This window comes from Silene latifolia, unplaced genomic scaffold, assembly GCF_048544455.1.
Source record: "Silene latifolia isolate original U9 population unplaced genomic scaffold, ASM4854445v1 scaffold_156, whole genome shotgun sequence".
NCBI lineage: Eukaryota > Viridiplantae > Streptophyta > Magnoliopsida > Caryophyllales > Caryophyllaceae > Silene > Silene latifolia.
The window spans coordinates 272,745-285,373 of NW_027413141.1; the positions used below are offsets into that span (position 1 = coordinate 272,745).

General features: G+C 38.4%; 2 non-coding genes across 2 annotated transcripts; both read right to left on the reverse strand.

The window, feature by feature from the left end:
- Nucleotides 1-3,766: 3,766 nt before the first annotated feature.
- On the reverse strand, nt 3,767-3,873 carry LOC141637895 (small nucleolar RNA R71). The gene has a single exon (XR_012541946.1). It is a non-coding gene; the product is annotated as a small nucleolar RNA R71 (small nucleolar RNA).
- A 7,002-nt stretch (nt 3,874-10,875) lies between these two features.
- On the reverse strand, nt 10,876-10,982 carry LOC141637896 (small nucleolar RNA R71). The gene has a single exon (XR_012541947.1). It is a non-coding gene; the product is annotated as a small nucleolar RNA R71 (small nucleolar RNA).
- Between the last annotated feature and the right edge of the window lie 1,647 nt (nt 10,983-12,629).

Consider the following 12,629-nt stretch of genomic DNA (forward strand, 5'->3'; position numbering starts at 1 on the left):
ATTAGTAATTAAATGAAAGCGTCTAAAGCAGTTTTCATAGAGACGGTGTTTTAGGAAAGGTGTTCGAAATCCTAAGGAGGCCCATTTTTGAAGATTCAAGGGACAAGGTGTTGGTTTGGTTTAAGTGTAATAATTTTAGTTAATTAGATTAACTAGGTGGCCATATTAGGACTTGTTTGTTTTAATTCTTATATGCATTCATGCCAAATCGTCACTACATGTTTTATTTTTTTGTTGTTATCGATTTAATTGTCTAGCACTCACCAATTTTGTTCTCTTAAAAGTGATAGACAATTAAATTGATAAGATCTCTCACATTTGTTGAAAATTGAGATTAGCCTTGCAAATAATGGCACCTATAAATCCTTCTTCATTAGAGGTAAGTTGGATCAGGGGTACACTCTTTTTACGTTGAGTAAGTAGGGTAATAAAGGTTATTACACGTGAAAATTGGTTGGACTCAATGGGATAAATATGGGTTAGATTTCAGTCCCGTGCCTTATTTATTGAAGGCTAAAAGATAGATTTTAAAGAAAAATCCGTCAACTTAAAGTTCTAGTAATGGGAATCGATCAAAATGTTGACTTTAAATTTATATAAACTATGGGTTGAATCGGTCCACCCAGTAAAGTGTTTATTAAAATTGGATCTTGGAATCATTATATAATTCGATGGAGATCATTATATAAATGGGAACGTGTTCTAAAAAGGTTTTACAAGTTAAAATATTTAAGACGATAAATGTTAATCTTTCCTTTTATTTCCTTTACCAGTAATCATGATGACTTCGATTAATCAAAAAGTTGTCACTATAGCTAGAGATTCATGGCTACGTTCTTTTATGGACAAATATGTTTTAAAAGCCGACGGTAGTAATTTTAAATATTGGGAAGAACAACTACATTGCTACACGGGTGAGTGATAATTCTGTTTACCTTGTCGATCCCTATCTCCCCCTTGCCTAGTACTAGGGCCACTGCCGATGTAATTAGATGAAATCATTGTTTGAGAAACAATTGAAACGGAATGAATAAATTATTATAAATACAGAATGTTGTAATTTATAATTTGGAAACATTTTTGGTACGAGTAATTACGAATTACTAGTCGATTTTGTAAATGACATATTTTATGAGTATGTTGATTTTTAATAAGTTAAAAATACATTACATTGTGACATGTCATGTAACATGTTACATGTGACAAATTGACAAATGACAAAAATAAAATGGACCATCCATTTTATATTGAATGTACCGAAATTATAGAGGGAGTGTAAGATATATATTGTGTTTTTTATCTTGAGTGGAAAACACAATTATAATATCTAAGTAGTAGCCATGCACACCTAGCTTTTGAGAAGAGCAAAAATAAAAGGCATTGGGCATGCTACCCAAGGCCAATTTTTCGGCCACTTTAAGAGAAAAAAAAAAGAGTTTTTCTTTTCAATTCATTCATTTTCATCATTTTTACACATAACATTTTCTAGTGTAAGAAATGTATCTTTCTCTACATCTTGTGAAATCTAGAGAAATAAAACACACATAATCTCCTCTCTTGACCGAAATTTTCAAGAGAACAAAATTAGTTTTTGTGTCATATTTTAATTTAAACTTATATTTTACTAGTTCATAAATATATAAGTTATTAAGAGATTCCTTGGGTATATGCTTTTGGGAGGGATTCTATATTTGAATCCATGTTCTTCCATTTGGAGAGCTCAAGAACTAGTAAGGTAGGTGACCTTACTAGTGCCCAAATATCCGAAACATGCAATGTAAGGAACCGATTTCTTCTCTTAACTTTTGATGTTTGCATGCATAAGATCCACCATTTAATTTTATGACAAATTAAAATAAAACATATATGAATATGTTGAGTATATAGATCTACTTTTCCTTCAATTTAAGCCCTTAGTAAACCCTAATTTATGTACCTAATCCCCACTATAAATACCCCATTAGTCTAATTAGAAGAGTATGTTCTTCTTAGCAATATTTAGTGTAGTTAATATCAATCAAATCTCTCTTTAATTTTGTAATCAAAATTTAATCAAGTTTTAATACAACTTTTATTTACTTAATCTCTCTCTTGTTCATCCTTTATTTTGGGTAATTGAAGATTATATGGGTTATTATTGGGAGATTGACAAACTTCCAATCAAGCATCAAGTACTTCTTTTATTCTTTGCTTTATTATTGGAATCATTAGTAGCTATAATTCTCTTAATTCCTTTTTAATTATTGTTAATCACTTTCATTTATTCATCATGTTTCACTTTGTTGGTATGATTGACAACCTTGCTAGCATGTTCAACATGATAATGAGTGAGTAGTTTCTTTAGCTAGGGTTAATGGGTAATTAGGGGAAACCAACATGGGGAATGATTTATGCTTAAATTAATATGCTTTCATAGTTTATTTGCTTGCTTGTTGTGATCTCAACTTATGCACATGTTATGTTTGATGAAATGTGAGCCTATGAATCCTTGCATTTTTTTTACCCATCACCTATCTTTTCAATGAGACTTGTAAGACATAAACCAACTCGAGTCTCATTAGACCATGCATATAGTTGAGTAGGGAAGATTAAGTCGACTTGTAGGTGTTGTACAATCTAATCAATTCGGATCCGGGACCCAAACTTTCCTAGGATTGTAAGACATAAACCAACTCGATCCATCACAACAATAATTGCTTGCTTATAATTTGAGAACATGTTTGTATGATCAATTCCATGAATCCCCTATGACCCCATGACACCCTAGTGCCTTTTATCAATTGTTTACACTCCTTTTAATTCATCTTGCTTGTTTACTTTCATTGCTATTTAGTTTAGTGATGTTCTACTTCAAACCCCAATTGTGACACCCTTAGACGCCACTAGTTGCAATAGAAATCTCATCTCAATTCCCGTCCCTTGGGATCCGACCTTTACTTGCCTCTTTACTAATTGTAGAGTTGTTTGTGAAGTTATAAATTGTGTTTTGGTCTAGGTGCTCCTAACGACAAGTACTGAAAACTAAACCCTCACGAGGGATCACGACCAAAAATGGCGCGCGTTCGGGGACGGTGTTAACTTGATTTAGATTTTATTGTATTGTTTTTAGTTGTGTCTTTCTTTGCCTTGGGTAAGTAAAACTCCTCAAGGTTTGTTCTAATTATTTTCGAGTTGTTTGATATTTTGCATGTTTAGAAGGTCACAAGGTAACTTGTTACCCTTTGATCACGAAATTGAAAGGACTTTGACAACCAATAGAAGACTTGCTAGGAGAACTTTGAGAGGTATCGGTGAGGTTGTAGATATTCAACCAAATACTATTGAGTTCATCAACCCTTTTGCAAGAGAAGGTGAGGAGAACCCAACACAAAATCCAACACAAAATCAACCCACAATGCCTAAGTTTTCATCACATTCCATACCCACCGAGGAGAACCTACCCAATGGTACTCCCTCACCACAACACTTAACCGGAAATTTTATTGCCAAATCCGCATTTATCCAATTAGTCGAAAGAAGCCAATTCGGGGGGATGCCTAGTGAAGATCCTCACACTCATATGGAGACGTTTTGCGACTATTGTGATGCGATTTCTCAAACCGGTGTAACTCAAGACCAAATTCGATGGGTCTTATTTCCTTTTTCTCTAATTGGCACCGCGAAACAATGGTTGAAAGGCCTTGATAAGGCTACTCTCGGAATTGATTCTTGGAAAAAGTTGGCTCTAGCTTTCTACAAAAAGTTCTATCCACCGGAAAAGACTAACATGCTAAGAGCTCAAATTACGGGCTTTATGCAAAGAGATGAAGAATCTTTGTATGAAGCTTGGGAGCGATTCAAGGGAATTTGTCGCTCATGTCCTCATCATGGACTTAGCGAGTGGTTCTTGGTACAACAATTTTGGAACGGTCTTTATGAAGACTCAAGAAACATTCTCAACATGGGATCAAATGGAATGTTCACCGAAGTTGATGACAATCAAACTTGGAACAAAATTGAAGAAATGGCGGTCCATAACCCATAATATAGTAGACCTCGCAAGGCTACTAGAGGAGGAAAGCATGAAGTGGACTCCATTACTCAATTGGGTGCTCATCTTAGTGCTCACATTGATACCATCAATTTGAAGTTTGAAAAAGCTATGGCTAGACTTGAAGAAGCCTCAAAATCACCAAAGCATCATGTTAATGCCATGACGGCATCTTCATCAATCCCAAGTGGGATATGTGAGATTTGTGGAACTTTGGGACATGACCAAAGTGAATGTAGGGGAACAAATGAACAAGTGAATGTTTTCCAAGCATACAAGAGTGGTACCCCTTATTCAAACTATTACAATGAAAACACCAAATTCCATCCAAATCTCTCATACAAAAGCCAAAATGTTAAAAACCCTCAACCAACATACACCCTACCTCCCATGAGAAACCAAAATCAAAGACTCTTTTACAACCAAAACCAAGGTTACCAAAATCAAACTCCATACAATCAACAAAATGACCAAGGTTTTGATGTTCAAAAACGGTCCTCCAAATGCAAAAGAATCAACAAGATTTTTTCACTCAAATGCAAAAAGATAGTAAAGCAAAGGAAATCACCATCAACAACATCCTAGCTCACACCAAAATGTTGGAAACCCAATTGACTCAACTAGCATCTTCAAGCTCACAAAGGCAAAAGGGGCAATTACCACCTCAAAGTAATCCACCAAGACATGAAACGGTTAGTGCCATTCACTTGAGGAGTGGTACAAGGTATGAAGCACCAAAGAAGCAAGTTGAGGATGAAGTTGTGGACGCTAGTGACAAAGTAGAAATGGTGCAAAACTCCAAGGATGGAGAACCATCAAAAGAAGAAATTTCAAAGAAAAATGAAGACAAGGTCAAGGGGAAGGAGCCCATTGTGATTAGACTTCCTTTTCCAATTCGTCAAGCCAAGCCCAAATTTGATGACCAACTTGGAAAATTTATGGAAATTGTGAAGAATTTGGAAGTCTCGATTCCTTTCACGGAATTATTCAATCACGTGCCGGCCTATGCAAAATACATGAAAGACATCCTCACAAAGAAGAAGTCGATCCGGAAGCTTGAAACTATCGCCTTCACTAAGGTGAGCAGTGCAATCCTTTAAGGGAGTTCACCTCCAAAACTCAAAGATCCGGGAAGCTTCTCAATACCGTGTACCATTGGCGACACCACGATCAACAAAGCCTTATGTGATCTAGGGGCTAGTGTGAGTGTTATGCCGTACTCGGTGAGTAAAAGGTTGGGGATGGGTGAGCTTAAATGCACCAATATCACACTCCAAATGGCCGATAGATCGACGAAGACACCATTAGGGATATGGGTAGATGTTCCCGTAAGAGTTGGAAAATTTTTCATCCCGGTGGACTTTGTCATTGTTGACATGGAAGAAAACTCCAACATTCCAATCATTCTAGGAAGACCTTTCTTACACACCGCGGGTGCGGTGATTGATGTGAAGCATGGAGAGCTCACTCTAGAAGTGGGAGATGAGAGCATAACTTTCAATCTTGACAAGACCATGGGAGCTCCCCGTTTGCATGAACCATGTTTTATGGTCGATCATTATAGCCGGAAGGATGATAGGAAGAAGTCGGAATTCCAATGGAAGAAGAAAATTGATGATGCTCCATTCAAAGAGCAAGTGAATTATAACAAAGAGAGCTTGAAAATCTCACCAAAGTCAAGCAATGAAGAGGATGGCCTCATTGGCCAAGATAAGAAAGTGGGAGAGTTGTCTCTATCAACTCAAGAGATCTTTAGTGATCAAGTAGATGAAGTTTGTGGTCTTTGGGACGATGAGTTTGAAGGGATTTTCAATCCCTATATTGGTAATGCTATAGATAAAGACCGACATGAAGGACAACAAGGGCAAAGGTCTATTGAAGATCTTTATCATGGTAATGAACAAGCTTTTGACTACTTCTTCAAGGTGTTGAGCAACATCAACAACACCTTGGACATGCCCCCATGACATCTCACTAAGCATGAGAGTTTGGTGGAGTCCTCTCCAAACCACCATTTGTAAATATTTCTAACTCCCTAACTTGCATTTTAATTCTTACATTGCATTTTTGTCATTTTTGGATTTTTATACTTTGATCAAGGTAATTATCATTTTTGAGAGAAGTGAGGGAGGGACTAATGATTTAATTGATGTGTAGTTCTTTAGCTTAGTGTGGGGATAGCAATTGCCTAGGCTATTAATGCCTTAGTAGTGCCCCTACAATGAAGAACACGGGATTTGAAGAATGAAAAATGACAAGGGATATGCAAGTGAACGGATGGAACCGAATCCGGGTAAAACAGGGAGAATCCGAGCGTCTTCAAGGGGAATCCGCTCGTCTTCAGGAAATACGAGCGTCTTTGCCAGAATCCGCCCGTCCACTTTAACTGAAAAATTGAAATTTTGGGACTGTCGAAGAATTCGGGCGTCCTGGTAGAGAAGACGCTCGTCTTCAGAAATCCGCCCGTCTTTGCAGGAAGACGCCCGTCTTTTGCTGTGTAAAACAAGAAAGCTTGTTGTCTCGTAATCCGCTCGTCTTCGATAGAAGACGCTCGTCCAAACAATCAAAGAATCCGAGCGCCCCCAGCTGAAAGATGCCCGTCTTTAGGCGAGAATCCTGAACCCAAAATAGGCAGAATCCGAGCGTCCCGAAGGAAAGACGCCCGTCTTCCCCTGCAGTTTCAAAATTTTCGGGTGTTTTAAATACCCCTTCCCACATTCATTTCTTCATTCATTAATTCAAAACCCTACCCATAAACCCCAAAACTCAAAACCCTCATCCTCTCCATCACCAAAACAAGATTTCCTCAACCAAATTCAATAAAATCAAATCCAAACTTCCTTTTAACAACAATTAATCACTCCTCTTCCAACAAAAATCAAACCAAGCACCAAAATATTCAACCTTTGAGTCGATTTTTGAAATTACAAAGGCAAAGCCTTTCATCTTAAAATTGATTTGGGTATACTTGGAAATTGAAGATTTTCACTATTTTCTTGGTATTTTCATCAATGGCAAGAACAAAAGGATCAACAAAGACACCTAAGGCAAAGGCACTGTCAACAAGACAACAATGTCTTCAAGCAAAGAAAGCCTCATTGGCTATGGTGGTAGCTAGTTCAAACTTGGAAGTTCAACAACAACAAATTCCTCCCTTGGAAGCAACAACATCAACAACTCCGGAAATTGCTCAATTATCAAACTATCCGGAGGTAATTTTCATTTCTAACTCCCATAGGGATACATTCGCCAAGTATGCTAGGAAATCCTTTCTACCCACCAAATTCATATGTGAAGATGCCTTGAACAAATTGGGTGTCCTTGAACAAACAAAAGCCTTCTTTGAAGCCATGGGGTTGGGAAAATTGTTTGCTACAAGAGAATTGACATACCCCTCCCTTACCTTGGAATTCTTGAGTTCTTTGAAAGTAACTAAGGTAGAGACTAGAGAAAACATCGAGTTCGCTTGCCAATGTGAGTAGGCGCATCACCTTTGATGAATTGGGTAAAGCATTAGGTCTTAGTGATTCACCTAGTTATTACAAGAAGCCCGAAAAATATGACCCCGCTCCTCTTTGGGAGGCGATTTCCGGGAGGAAATTTGAGAACTATCATGCTAGTCGCGCTCTATTAGTCCACCATCCGGGCATTAGAGTGCGGCACAAGGTCGTCGGGAATACTATCATTGCAAGAAAAGACACTAACCACTTTACCAAGCTCGATTGTGTTCTACTTGAGTCATCCTTAAATATTGGAAGGGAATTCACCAAGCCTTACAATTCTCTAAGGCTTTTGGTGGAAAGATGGCTAAATGTTGATTGTGGAAAGCAAGGCACCGCTTTTATTGTAAATGGAGGTCTAGTCACTCTTTTGGCTAAGTACTTTGATCCGAATTTCAACAAGGATAACAAGTATGTGGCGAAAAAGGGGGAGTCATCTCATTGACATGGATGCCATGATTAACAAGTACAAGTGGGTTACCCATAATCCTCTTGACACCAAATATGGGTGGCCCACCAATGATGCTAGATCTTTTACTTTGCCTTCCAAGATATGCCGTTTGAGTGTCCATCGGACCAACTACCTTCTTCCCCTCTCAAAAGAAGCCGAATATATCATCCGTCAACAAAGGGGTGAAATTGAAATGCCCTCTTCCTCCATTGTCACACCACCCTTTCCATTCAAGTATCAAGAGTTCAAACCCGAAGGTGTTAAAGCAAGCAATGACAACATGGCTCTACTTATGCAAGAGATGCACAAACAAGCTTATAAGGATCGAGAAGATGCATACTTAGCCCAATATCCACCCCTCCTTCATTTAGCTAGGCAAGGACTACTTGATCCTTCATGTCCTTTGCCTAGTTGGTGATGTGACCATAATTAGCGCATATTTAGCCCCCGAATTACCATTGTTTCCATGCTTTTTAGTGCCTATTTGGGTCATTTCTTATCTTTAGTTCTTTGTTTTGCATATTCTTTGAGATTTTGATCCCTTGGTAGGAAAGGAGTAAGAATCTTGCATTTTCATGGCAAAACGAGGCTAAATTGATTGTATTCAATGACCAAGCATCAAGGAGAGACAAGACTAGAAGGCCTTTGTACATATCATAGTAGAAGAACAATGTTGAGAAAAGGATCCTTGAGTCCCCGAGGAAATCCCCAAGGAATTTATGAAGAAAAGGGAAGAAAAAGAAGAAGAATTGAAGCTGACCAACAATCCGAACGGATTGCAGACAATCCGTCCGTCCAGCCCAATCCGAGCGTCCCACCTTGGAATCCGCTCGGATTCCCCCAGCACAATCCGAGCGTCCCTCTCTTGAATCAGCTCGGATTCCTCAGCCCAGATCCGGCCGTCCCGACTCCAATCCGCACGGATTTCAAAAGACAAAGACGATTTTCATTCTTCAAGCTACGAAAAGAGAAGCCCTTCTCTCGGAAAATACCGGATTCTCCTTGCTCAACTTAAAAAGTGTAATTACTAGTTTAGCCCTTAGTTAACCCTAATGCATCCTCCCTAATTTTCACTATAAATACCCCATTAGGCTAATTAGAGGAGCATGTTCTTCTTATCAATAATTAGTGTAGTTAATATCAATCAAATCTCTCTTCAATATTGTAATCAAGTATTAATCAAGTATTAATCAAGTTTTAATCCAAGTTTTAGTTATTTAATCTCTCTCTTGTTCTTCCTTTATTTTGGGTAATTGAAGATTATTTGGGTTATTATTGGGAGATTGACAACCTCTCAATCTAGGATTCAAGTACTTCTATTATTCTTGCTTTATTATTGGAATCATTAGTAGGTATAATCTCTTAATCCCTTTTTAATTATTGTTAATTACTTTCATTTATTCATCATGTTTCATTATGTTAGTATGATTGACAACCTTTCTAGCATGATCAACATGATAATGAGTGAGTAGTCTCTTAGCTAGGGTTTAATGGGTGATTAGGGGAAACCAACATGGGGAATGATTCATGCTTAAATCGATATGCTTTCATATCTTATTTGCTTGCTTGTTTTGATCTTAATACATGCACATGTTATATTTGATGAAATGCTAAGCCTATGAATCCTTGCATTTACTATCATCTTCTATCCTTTCAACTTGACTTGTAAGACATAACCCAACTCGAGTCTTGTTAGACCATGCATGTGTTGAGTAGGAAAGATTAAGTCGACTTGTAGGTGTTGTACAATCTAATCGATTCGGCTCGGGACCCAAACTTTCCTAGGATTGTAAGATATAACCCAACTCAATCCATCACAACAATAATTGCTTGCTTATAATTTGAGAACATGTTTGTATGATCATATCCCATGATTCCCCTATGAACCCATGACACCCTAGTTCTTTTAATCAATTGTTTACACCCCTTATTTTATTCATCTTGCTAGTTTATTTTCATTGTTATTCTAGTTTAGTGACCTTCTACATCAACCCAATTTGTGACACCCCTTAGACACTACTAGTTACAATAGAATTCTCAATTCAATACCCGTCCCTTGGGATCCGACCTTTACTTGCCTCTTTACTAATTGTAGAGTTGTTTGTGGAGTATAAATTGTGTTTTGTATCGACCATTGACCAACGACCACATATGCTTAATTGTGAACACGAAATGGCCTCGATCAAAAATGGCGCCGTTGCCGGGGACGGTGTTTAATTGATTTAAGATTTCTTTTATTGTTATTAGTTGTGTCTTTTTCACCTTGGGGAAGTAAAACTCCTCAAGGTTTGTTCTAATTGTTTTCGAGTTGTTTGATATTTTGCATGTCTAGAAGGTTACAAAGAGATTTGTTACCTTTTGACCGTGAAATCGAAAGAACCTTGATGAATAATAGGAGACTTGTTAGGAGGAATTTGGGAGGTGTTGGTGAAGTTGTTCAACCCACTAGTGAGTTTGTCAATCCTTTCGTAATAGAAGGAGAAGAGAACCCATTAAACAATACCACACAAAATCCACCTACAATGCCTAAATTCTCGTCACACTCTATACCCACCGAGGAGAATCTACCAAATGGTACTCCTACACCGCAACATCTCACCGGTAATTTTATTGCCAAGTCCGCCTTCATCCAACTAGTTGAGAGGAGCCAATTCGGGGGAATGCCTAGTGAGGACCCTCATTCTCATATGGAAACCTTTTGCGATTATTGTGATGCTATCTCTCAAACGGGCGTGACTCAAGACCAAATAAGATGGGTCTTATTTCCTTTTTCGTTAATCGGCACCGCAAAGCAATGGTTGAAGGGCCTTGATAAGGCCACCCTTGGAATAGATTCTTGGAAGAAGTTAGCTCTAGCTTTCTACAAAAAATTCTACCCACCGGAAAAGACTAACATGCTAAGAGCTCAAATTACGGGTTTTAAGCAAAGGGATGAAGAATCTTTGTATGAAGCTTGGGAGCGGTTCAAAGGTATTTGTCGCTCATGTCCTCACCATGGACTTAGCGAATGGTTTTTAGTGCAACAATTTTGGAATGGTTTATATGAAGATTCAAGGAACATTCTCAATATGGGATCAAATGGAATGTTCACCGAAGTTGATGACAATCAAACATGGAACAAAATTGAGGAAATGGCGGTCCATAATTCACAATATAGTCGGCCTCGCAAGGCTGCTAGAGGAGGAAAGTATGAAGTGGACTCCGTTACTCAATTGGGTGCTCAACTTAGTGCTCACATTGACACAATCAACTTGAAGTTTGAACAAGCTATGGCTAGACTTGAGGAAAACTCAAAATCATCAAAGCATCATGTCAATGCCATGACGGCATCCTCATCAATCCCAAGTGGGATATGTGAGAATTGTGGAACTTTGGGTCATGACTCAAGTGAGTGTAGGGGAACAACCGAACAAGTTAATGCTTTCCAAGCTTACAAAAGTGGTACCCCTTATTCAAATTTTTACAATGAAAACACCAAGTTCCATCCAAATCTCTCATACAAAAGCCAAAATGTTCAAAACCCTCAAACAACATACACTCCACCACCCATGAGGAATCAAAATCAAAGACCCTTTTACAATCAAAACCAAGGTTACCAAAATCAAAATCCATACAATCACCAAAATGACCAAGGTTTTGATGTCCAAAAAGCGGTCCTCCAAATGCAAAAGAATCAACAAGAATTTTTCACCCAAATGCAAAAAGATAGCCAAGCAAAAGACACCACCATCAACAACATTCTAGCTCACACCAAGATGTTGGAAACACAATTGACTCAACTAGCATCTTCAAGCTCACAAAGACAAAAGGGGCAATTACCACCTCAAAGTAATCCCCCTAGACATGAAACGGTTAGTGCCATTCACTTGAGAAGTGGTACAAGATATGAAGCACCGAAGAAGCAAGTTGAGGATGAAGTTGTGAAAGCTAGTGAGAATGAAGTTGTTGTGCAAAACTTCAAAGAAGGAGAATCATCAAAAGAAGAAAGTTCAAAGAAAAATGAAGACAAGGCCAAAGAGAAGGAGCCCATTGTGATTAGACTTCCTTTTCCAAGTCGTCAAGCCAAGCCCAAATTTGATGATCAACTTGGAAAGTTCATGGAAATTGTGAAGAATTTAGAAGTCTCAATTCCTTTCACGGAATTAATCAATCACGTTCCGGCCTATGCAAAGTACATGAAAGATATCCTCACAAAGAAGAAGTCGATCCGGAAACTTGAGACTATCGCCTTTACTAAGGTGAGTAGTGCAATACTTCAAGGGAGTTCACCTCCAAAGTTAAAGGATCCGGGAAGCTTCTCAATACCGTGTACCATTGGCGACACGACGATCAACAAAGCCTTATGTGATCTAGGGGCTAGTGTGAGTGTCATGCCATACTCGGTAAGTAAAAGGTTGGGAATGGGAGAGCTTAAATGCACCAATATCACTCTTCAAATGGCCGATAGATCGACAAAGACACCATTAGGGATATGGGAAGATGTCCCCGTGCGAATTGGGAAGTTTTTCATCCCGGTGGACTTTGTCATTGTTGATATGGAGGAAGATTCCAACATTCCAATCATCTTAGGAAGACCTTTCCTACACACCGCGGGTGCGGTGATTGATGTGAAACATGGAGAGCTCACTCTAGAAGTTGGAGATGAAAG